This window comes from Protopterus annectens, chromosome 1.part0 (assembly GCF_019279795.1).
Source record: "Protopterus annectens isolate FY-2018-M chromosome 1.part0, PAN1.0, whole genome shotgun sequence".
NCBI classification, from domain to species: domain Eukaryota; kingdom Metazoa; phylum Chordata; order Ceratodontiformes; family Protopteridae; genus Protopterus; species Protopterus annectens.
Window position 1 is genome coordinate 440,799,825 of NC_056725.1, and position 10,364 is coordinate 440,810,188.

Genomic DNA, 10,364 nt, shown 5'->3' on the forward strand with positions numbered 1-10,364 from the left:
CCTGTGACTGGTTAATGTAATTGGGCTGGGTGAGATAGTAAATGTATACTATACTGAGGAGAAGTAGTAGTAGAGTGGAGGAGGACAACGGTTTTGGGTGCATTTTAAAGATGGATCTGAAAAGCAAAGAAATGAAGATGATAGTAAAGAGTTGCTAAGTTGTTGCAAGTAGAGTTAGGAGGGTTCTGTCTACTGGAAGTAGGTTTGTCTCTGAATAATTGTGGGAGGAAGTATAGAGTAAGGTTATATGGGTGGAGTTAGGTAGAGGGTGTAGGCTTGAGTAGAGGAGACTGATTAGTGAGGTAGGGTTTTCTAGGAGGATGAGTGATGATTAGAATGAGCAGGGAAGGGAGTGGATATACAGAGAGTTGGGAGTGTGATTGGATAGGTGATATAGTAGGTGTGGTTATGGAGGTATAAGTGTAGATGTAGTGGGGGCGGGTGGGAATTGGGGGCAGGGTAGGGGAGCGGAGTGAGCCCGTAGGGCGAACTGAGCGGGAAGAACCAAGGAAGACAGAATGAGGGCGAGAATCTATCAGCAAACATATGAATGGAGAAGGTGAGTACAAGGGACCGGAGATTTAGTGGGAAGGAGTTGGCAACAACGTTTAGAGGAGGGAGAGAGAAAAAGAAAGATAGAGGAGTTAAAACATGTATGAGATACTGGAAAGTAAAGGAAAAGATATTGGAAGTCAGGAGTAGTGGGGAGAGTGTGCCACCTAGTGGACAAATGCTGAAATGCACTTGTGATTTCCCCAAGGTAGATCCCAAGGCTGGGTTGTGTAATAGGGAGAGAGTCTGGTAGAGCAAAAAGTGGCCTAGAGGAGGGCTAGTATTGGAGGTACAGGGTTAATTAGCGTTTGGCTGCTGGGTTTCCTGGCAAGGGAGCATACTGAATACCTAGCAGGGTTTTAGGATTCTTTAATAATAATATAAGGATTAGCAGCTGTTGTACATACTTTCTAAGTTCTTCTATGAGGAGCTTAGTCCTATTCCCATGCAGGGATGAGGCAATTTAGTTTGTTATGTTTTAGGTTAGATGTAGGCATCCAAGCCAGGCGCAGTCAGAGTATTGCAGGGTAGGAAGGCTGGAGAAGAGGAGAGAATGTGGAGAGAGAAAATTGCACTTTAGATACACAGTTACCAAAACACATTGGCTCACAATAGAGTATACTTTAAAATATAACAGTTAAAACACAAGTATTCTAATCAGCAAAGGCATCCCACTTCAAATAGTCTATACAATAAAATGCACTCCAATAAGCAGGTCAGAGAAAACATTGCCACACAACAAAGCATAACCAGTATCACAAAGAGTTAGGACCATTGGGAAAGCCTTTTTGAACAGTATATTAATTGGGGAATCCCAGTAGAACACGTGCTGAGGTTGGCGTTTTCGGCTGCTGTTGCCCAACGCTCTCAGCAAGCTACAGTGAGGTAGCTGAACTGTGTTACTTTAGGACCGGCTAAACATTGCTCTTAGTTATACAATATCATGCACAATATCGTACACTGTTAATTAAGTATGGAAGTCCTTGCAGTTCTCTTCCTTTTAAATTATTTCATGCATGTAGTACAGGTTCAGGGCTAGTAGGTGATGTACACTGAACGCTTTAACCGTCGCACATGCAAGGGTTGCTGTTTTCTTTCTAAGTATATTTGGACAGTAACCCCAAGAATATGTGAAACACAGGTCTGAAATTAGTTAACGTTTCATCACGTACACAGCACACATGCATGGGTTGCGTTATGATATTCTGTCTAGCACTCACAGGGAATATGCACAATGCTTGGTCGAGGTTGACTAGCACAAAGCATTGACCGCTAAACCAACCTACAATAGGTTATTCTAACCCATTCAGTGTATGGACATTGCTAGGTATCAAGCCACTATCTCTCAACCGCTTATGTTCGTATTATAGTACAGACATAGATAAGTGTTCAAACAGCGTTTGCCTAACACTGTTTTACTATACAACAAAAGCGGTACAGTATTAAAAAAAACAAGATTTACCCTACTATGGTTGCAGATAAATAAGCAATCAGCGTTTACCTTACGCTGTTTCAATATACAACAAAAAGCGGTACAGTATTAAAAAACAGCAAGATTTACCTTACTATGGTTGCAGACGCTAATACCAGGAGACGCAGCAGCCGGGGGCGGAATTAGTTTGAAAAATGGCGCCCTGGAACGGGGAGGTTTTATAAATTCAGGGAGGATGTTAGGTAGGAGGAGGGAGGAACAGGATGGGTGTTCACAGGTACAGACTGGAAGGTCTATTTCGGGTATTAACTGAAGTTGTGTATAAAACAGAAGGAGAATAGAGTGACTGAGTACGTGGACAGATAGGTAGGATCAGAAGAGAAGGAGAGAGTGGTGAGTATGATTAGAGTAGTAGAGGGCAAGGATATTGCATTCTGTTTAGGCAGTGGGTGTCAGGGGGAGTGAGAGAATAGAGGGCATTCGATGTGAGCAGTAGCAGAAATAGAACCAAGGAAGACAGAATGAGGGCGAGAATCTATCAGTAAACAGATGAATGGAGAAGGTGAGTACAAGGGACCGGAGATTTAGTGGGAAGGAGTTGGCAACAACGTTTAGAGGAGGGAGAGAGAAAAAGAACGATAGAGGAGTTGAAACATGTATGAGATACTGGAGAGTAAAGGAAAAGATATGGGAAGTCAGGTGTAGTGGGGAGAGTGTGCCACCTAGTGGACAAATGCTGAAATGCACTTGTGGTTTCCCCAAGGTAGATCCCAAGGCTGGGTTGTGTAATAGGGAGAGAGTCTGGTAGAGCAAAAAGTGGCATAGAGGAGGGCTAGTATTGGAGGTACAGGGTGAATTAGCGTTTGGCTGCTGGGTTTCCTGGCAAGGGAGCATACTGAATACCTAGCAGGGCTTTAGGATTCTTTAATAATAATACAAGGATTAGCAGCTGTTGTACATACTTTCTAAGTTCTTCTATGAGGAACTTAGTCCTATTCCCATGCAGGGTTGAGGCAATTTAGTTTGTTATGTTTTAGGTTAGATGTAGGCATCCAAGCCAGGCACAGTCAGAGTATTGCAGGGTAGGAAGGTTTCTAAGTTCTTCTATGAGGATCTTAGTCCTATTCCCATGCAGGGTTGAGGCAATTTAGTTTGTTATGTTTTAGGTTAGATGTAGGCATCCAAGCCAGGCGCAGTCAGAGTATTGCAGGGTAGGAAGGCTTACTATGGTTGCAAAAGCTAATACCAGGAGACGCAGCAGCCGAGGGCGGAATTAGTTTGAAAAAAAAAAAAGGACATCTATCCTGACCTGGCCAAGTGTTCGATACAATAGCCCATACTACACAGTTCTTGTTGACAAGCTCACAGAACTAGGTATAAATCGCTACATAACTTTCTGGGTTACTGGCTGTCTCATAGATAGGACCCAAGAGGTCAAGACTGGTGAGGCAACTTCCATTAGGAGATGAATCACCAGCAGTGTACCCCAAGGCTCCATGCTGGTTCTGGTCCTGTGAACATTTCATTTTGGGGCACATGTATAACATGTACTAATGAAGATATCGGTAGGGAGATAATTCATTTGTGTATCAGGGAAGTGCTTGTGCATACACGGCCAGACTGCTGAAGTGATTGGTGGGCAAAACAGTTTACTGTGTCATTTTGGTGCTTATGCATGCACAACACAGACAACTGATTCACTGGCTTACTGCAAAGTGCCATGCATGTTCTTTTAGCTGATCTAGTTAGAAAATTGTAATACAGATATGGTGTAACAAGCATAGGTTATCTTTAGCTCAGGGTTCAGTGATGGCTATATTTTTTTTTGTTTATGTATCCAGCTTTCAAGAATCATTTATTATCAGATAACAATATGCACATACTGTATTGAGGAAAACTGATGATAAAAACATCTGATGAAATGTTGGAATGATGGATAACAAACAGTGCTATGTGTTATTGTAACCTGAGGGATGGTTAGGTGAGACATTAGCCTTTACTTCTGAGATATAAATGCCAAACAGGACCAGAACCAGCATGGAGCCTTGGGGTACACTGCTGGTGATTCATCTCCTAATGGAAGTTGCCTCACCAGTCTTGACCTCTTGGGTCCTATCTATGAGACAGCCAGTAACCCAGAAAGTTATGTAGCGATTTATACCTAGTTCTGTGAGCTTGTCAACAAGAACTGTGTAGTATGGGCTATTGTATCGAACACTTGGCCAGGTCAGGATAGATGTCCTGCACAACTTTCCCGTCATACACAGTTATGGTGACCCTCTTGATGAAAGTAAATTATTTTTGAAATGGTTTACTTTGTAATCATTTTGCACCATGTATCTGACAAAAAAGAGATTGCTTAGGTGAATGTTTCATTTGGTCCATGTACATATCAGTAAATGTTACTGAAGGGTCATCTTATGTAAAATTTCATTCTGGCACTTGTGAGTAAATCATTTTATTGAACAGGCTGCTTGGGAGAATGCTTCATTTGGTGGCTGCACAGACTCGCAGATGTTATTGAAGGTTATGAGTAGCATATTATACCCAGCAATATGTGTGACTGTTGTAAAGAAACTGTGTCATGGAAAATAGTTGATCTCTCGACAAATTCTTCAACATAATATGCCGATACATGTGGTCATCATCTCACAGATACAAGGTACAGAGTTTGATTCTGACCAGTATTGGCTAGACTTGTAATTGTCAGCAGACAGCAGACTGAAGGTGCCATATTTACTTCTTAAGCTTATAGACTGAGTTTAATAACTATTTAATTTACATTTTGCATACATGGGGTGATACCTTTGTAACACCACATTTCAAATAGTAGTAGAAAGACATCGTTTTGGAATGATGGCTAACAGGAACAGTGTTGATAATTATATCCAAACATTCTGAATGTATATTCTGATGTAGTCTTTCTTTCTACCGAAAGATGTCTGGGTGGTATGAGTGCCTTAGTATTTTATTGCTGATTGTTGCGATTGCTCAACCAGATAGTTTGGACATTATTTCTGTCTTTTCTACTTCTGTGTCTTATTGTAACCACAGGGATGGTTAGGTGAGATAACATGAATTACTACTTTTTGGACTAATTCTTACAGGGATGAACCAGATAAGGTAGACATTTCTGCTTGTAATGATCCTACTCCTGGATTCTACTACTGGATGAGATATTACAGCAGGTAGTGGTATTTGCCAGGATAGTACTTATAGCAGTGTATTTTGAAATTATTGTTATTCCTGGCTTCTAGCTGTATAATACATGTTTTTTTTTCTCTTTTTCTCTAAAATAGTTCACAATGAAAAAGTCAGGGAATTGTAAAGACATACTTGGCTCCACAATAAATTATAATGCCATGGTACCTGCAAGGATTTGATTGTTTCACATTTCTAATTTACATGGTAGCACACTGTCTTTATTATTATGACTACCTGCAGATATGTTCTGGGCATTAGTTTCACCTCACCTTGTGAAAGTGAAATGTGATAAACTGTCAGATTGTGTGGGAGGAAGGGCTCAGTAATATCTAAGTGTTATAATGTTTGACTGAATGACTCAGGTCATCTCCTTACTAATGATACTCAGACTGTGTTACATAACAGCTGCACAATGTAATATAGTGAATGCCTACTCAACAGGTTATGTGCAGCAATTATCACCTGTGTCTCAGCATGCATACCTTTGCAATAATGAAACGAAGGTCATTATCACATTAGCAATACATGCAGTCAATATAGCAGTGAGTTATTATCACTTTTCTGGGAAAAGTCTCATCTGCTGTCACTGTTATTCACATAAGTAGAAGTCGTTATTGCTTTGATGAATGCACAAGCCAGGTTGTGGTTTTTCTCTGCTTGGAGTCATCACAAGCAACCCTCCTCATTCTTCATCAGCTAGCTACCCTCCTAAACCCCTGATTTTTTTCTTTATATATATATATATATATATATATATATATATATATATATATATATATATATATGTATATATATATGGTTACTTATTACATTATCGAAGTTTCAGTACTTCAAATACCATATGGTGGACACCATATGATAGAAGTACTAAAACTTTGAAAATGTAATAATAAAAAAAAGAAACAAACAAAAGTAATTACTGTGAGCTGGAGGGCAAGCCCCCTGCACCCCCCACACCCTCATACTTAAATATACCAACTCCAAGATCACACTTTACTGGAGTTAAGTACAGGAAAGGAAAGATTTCCCTTTCCTATGCTGTAGCACAATCTTGGAGTTGGTATATTTAAGAAGCGGGGGGTGCAGGGAGGCTTGCCCCCCTGCCAACACTCTTTACTTTACCTTTTTTTTTTATTACATTTTTCAGAGCAGTCGAAAATGTAAATGTTCAATCATTAAAGATCGACCTTTAGTGATTCAAACAATTGCATTTTTGATGTTCCAATAGGAACCTTATATATATATATATATATATATATATATATATATATATATAGAGAGAGAGAGAGAGAGAGAGAGAGAGAGAGATATGCAAAGCCTGTGTGCATGTGTGTTTGTGTGTGTGTGTCTGTGTGTGTGTGTGTGTGTGTGTGTGTGTGTGTGTGTATGTGTGTGTGTGTGTGTGTGTGTGTGTGTGTGTGTGTGTGTGTGTGTGTGTGAGAGTGTACATATATTTATACATATATATATATATATATATATATATATATATATATATATTATATATATATATATACACATATATTTTAAATATATATGTAATATATATATATATATATATATATATATATATATATATATATATATACATATATATATATATATATATATATATACATGTGCCCTTTCTATGCCTCCTTGTCAGTCATTGTGTGTAATTTTGTGTTTTCACAGGTGGTAGGTATGTACCTCTGCAGCATCATCAGCACTTATGTACCTTATAAAAACAAAATAATGCCTCTGTGAATAAGAGTGAAGACTTGTATGGTCTCAAAAGGTAATACATTATGATATACATATATGTATATATATATATATATATATATCTATATATAGATATATATATATATATATATATATATATATATATATATATATATATATATATATATATATATATATGTACTCTTCCAATAGATCTGTAAAATATCAGTAGTAATCTGTTTGCATTTTCTTTCCTGTGCAGATTCGTCCACATTCTAACACTGACATGGCTTCACGAGCAGGAGAACAACAAGTGGGAGTGTGGGTATTTGGCCATTCCTACATTCACTGGATTACCAGCCATGCCTCCATAACTGAAAACCAGTACAAGATGAGCTTCCCCACATCCAGGGTGAAGGTACACTGGATTGCAGTAAGAGGTATACATTGGAGTGGAGTACTGCAGTTGTTGGAAGAGAAGTGCTCCATTTACCCTGAGCCCGACATCCTTATGCTGCACATTGGAGGGAATTATGTCATCAGTCAACCACTCGGAAGGCTACGGTTTCAAATCAGGCAATTTTTGAATACCTGCAGTCGTGGTGGCCACATTATCATTTTGTGTGGTCTGACATGATTCCCCAACAGATATGGAAAACAGCAAACAGTCAATGGGCAGCGCACAAGGCCAGATGTTTATAGTATGGGTTCATGCATGGCTTGATGCACAGGGTAAGTGGATCTACAATCTGTCATGACAGCATCACTGCAGAAGATGTTCATCTTTTCAGAAGGGATGGCATTCACCTAACTGAGGAGGGCATTGTGTTGTTCTTGACTGAGAAGAGCTATGCAGGATTGGTAACATGCAGCTTGTGAGAAGAATGGAATACACCCATGACCAAGTAGGGCCAGTATGGTAAGTAAACCTCTATTGTGAAATATGCTGTGTAAAATATATTTTTCTGAGTTTGTCAAATAACTGTGGTAATGAGCTGGTGAAGATGCTGAGAAAGAACAACTGTTTCAGGAGAGTGCTAGCACATGCAATCTAATATGTCAGTAACCGTCCTGCAATGCTTCTTTTTTTATTCTGCTTGTATCAGGCATGTGTAGAGTTTAGATGACAGGAAGGACTTAGTAATACAGAACTTTATCCCTTAGGTCCATTGCTGAATGGACACATGTAAAGACGAAAGGCATAGGTAAGGCAGACTGCTGACACTGAAGGAGGTCATGAGACTGTAGTGGTATCAGCTGTCTGAGTGGGTAGCCAGCACAGCTATCAGACAGATCAGATGGCCTTGCTTGCCACTGAAGTCTCATGCCTGTCCTGGGTTCATTAGTGGAGTGGCAGTCCTTATCTTGCTTTTTCTTTATACATGTACCCATCAGCTAAACCAAGAATGTGTATATTTACAATCATATGTGTCTATGTGGTGAAACAACTGGGTCTGAATACTGTACACATGTACAGATATCAGTTTTTTTAGGACTCAGGTAATGGAAATTATGCTTTTTTTTCATATTTTGGTACATAACTTTGCAAGGGAGCATCTGAATGTGCTAAGCAATACTTCATTTTGAAGACAATACTGATAGTTCCAGCATGTTAAAATAACTCTCCCTGTATGTTGTACACATGCACAGATATCAAAATTTGTTTCAGACTTAGGTTATGGAAATCATGATTTTTTTTCATATTTTGAGAAGTAACTTCACAAGGGGGACTCTGAATGTGCTATGTAATACGTTGTTTTGAAGACAGTATTGCTGGTTCCAACATGGCAAAAGAATTGTGCTTGTATGTTGCACACATGTGCAGATATCAAAGTTTGTTTTGGAGTAAGGTTATGGAAATTATGATTGCTTTCATATTTTGGTAAATAACTTTGCAAAGGAGCATATGAATGTGTAAGTAATACCTCATTTTGAAGACAGTATTCATAGTTCCAACATGGTAAAAGAGCTCTCCCTGTATGTTGCACACATGTACAGATAGTGTTTGTTTCGTACTTAGGTTATGGAAATTATGCTTTTTTTTCATATTTTGGTAAATAACTTTGCAAGGGAGCATCTGAATGTGCTAAATAATACCTCATTTTGAAGACAGTACTGATGATTCCAACATGGTAAAATAACTCTCCCTGTATGTTGTACGGATGTACAGATATCAAAAGTTTGTTTCGTACTTAGGTTATGGAAATTATGATTTTTTTCACATTTTGGTAAATAGCTTTGCATGGGAGCATCAGAATGTGCTAAGTAATACCTCATTTTGAAGACAGTATTGATAGGTCCAACATGGTAAAATAACTCTCCCTGTATGTTGTACAGGTGTACAGATATCATTTGTTTTGGACTTAGGTTATGGAAATTATGATTGTTTTCATATTTTGGTAAATAGCTTTGCAAGGGAGCATCTGAATGTCCTAAGTATTACTTCATTTTGTAGACAGTACTGATAGTTCCAAAATGGTAAAAGAACACTCTCCCTATATGTAGTACACATGTACAGATATCAAAATGTGTTTCAGTCTCAGGTTATGGAAATTATATTTTGGGAAATAACTTCACAAGAGAGAATCTGAATGTGCTAAGTAATACCTAATTTTGAAGGCAGTATTGCTGGTTCCAACGTGGTAAAAGAATTGTGCCTGTATGTTGCACACATGTGCAGATATCAAAGTTTGTTTTGGAGTTAGGTTATGGAAATTATGATTTTTTTTCACATTTTGGTAAATAACTTTGCAAGGAGGCATGTCAGTGTGCCAAGTATTACCTCATTTTGAAGACAGTGTTACTCCTTACAACATGGTAAAAGAACTGTGTCTGTGCACTATACACATGTACAGATATCACAGTTTGTTTAGTCTTGTAGGATTATGAAAATTATATATTTCCAATACTTCTCATTATTATGCCCATATCTTTGCAAGGGAGCATGGTGATCACACAAATGATGCATCATTTTGAAGCTGACATTGAGATGCGCAACTTCTACACTGATATGTAGGCTCTGTCTGTTACAGGTGATGAGAAATTATGCTTTATTTATCAATTATGAGAAATATTATATTAAACATATTTCTGTGAATATCTCCATAAAGGAGCATCACACAGTAATGGTTAATGTATCATTTTAAAGCTGACACCCATACTAACAAATTAAATACAAATTGTATGGGTCCACATGGTATATTGACCAATATATTGTGCTTTGCTTTTCCAAAAAGGCAAAAAATATGCACAATATCAACATTCCTTACAAAATATTTAATAGTGACTTTGATATGCACTATCAACATTTACACTGTTGGAAAGGTCAGTGTTTGCTGAACAACTTTTGCATTTACATTTTTAGTCTAGCTCTTATAGTTAAAGAGTTATGCACATTTGTTTTCTGTATGGTATTACAAATGGATTTTCTGAAAATGAGCTCAGGCTGCACTGTTGTTCCTATGGTGGAATT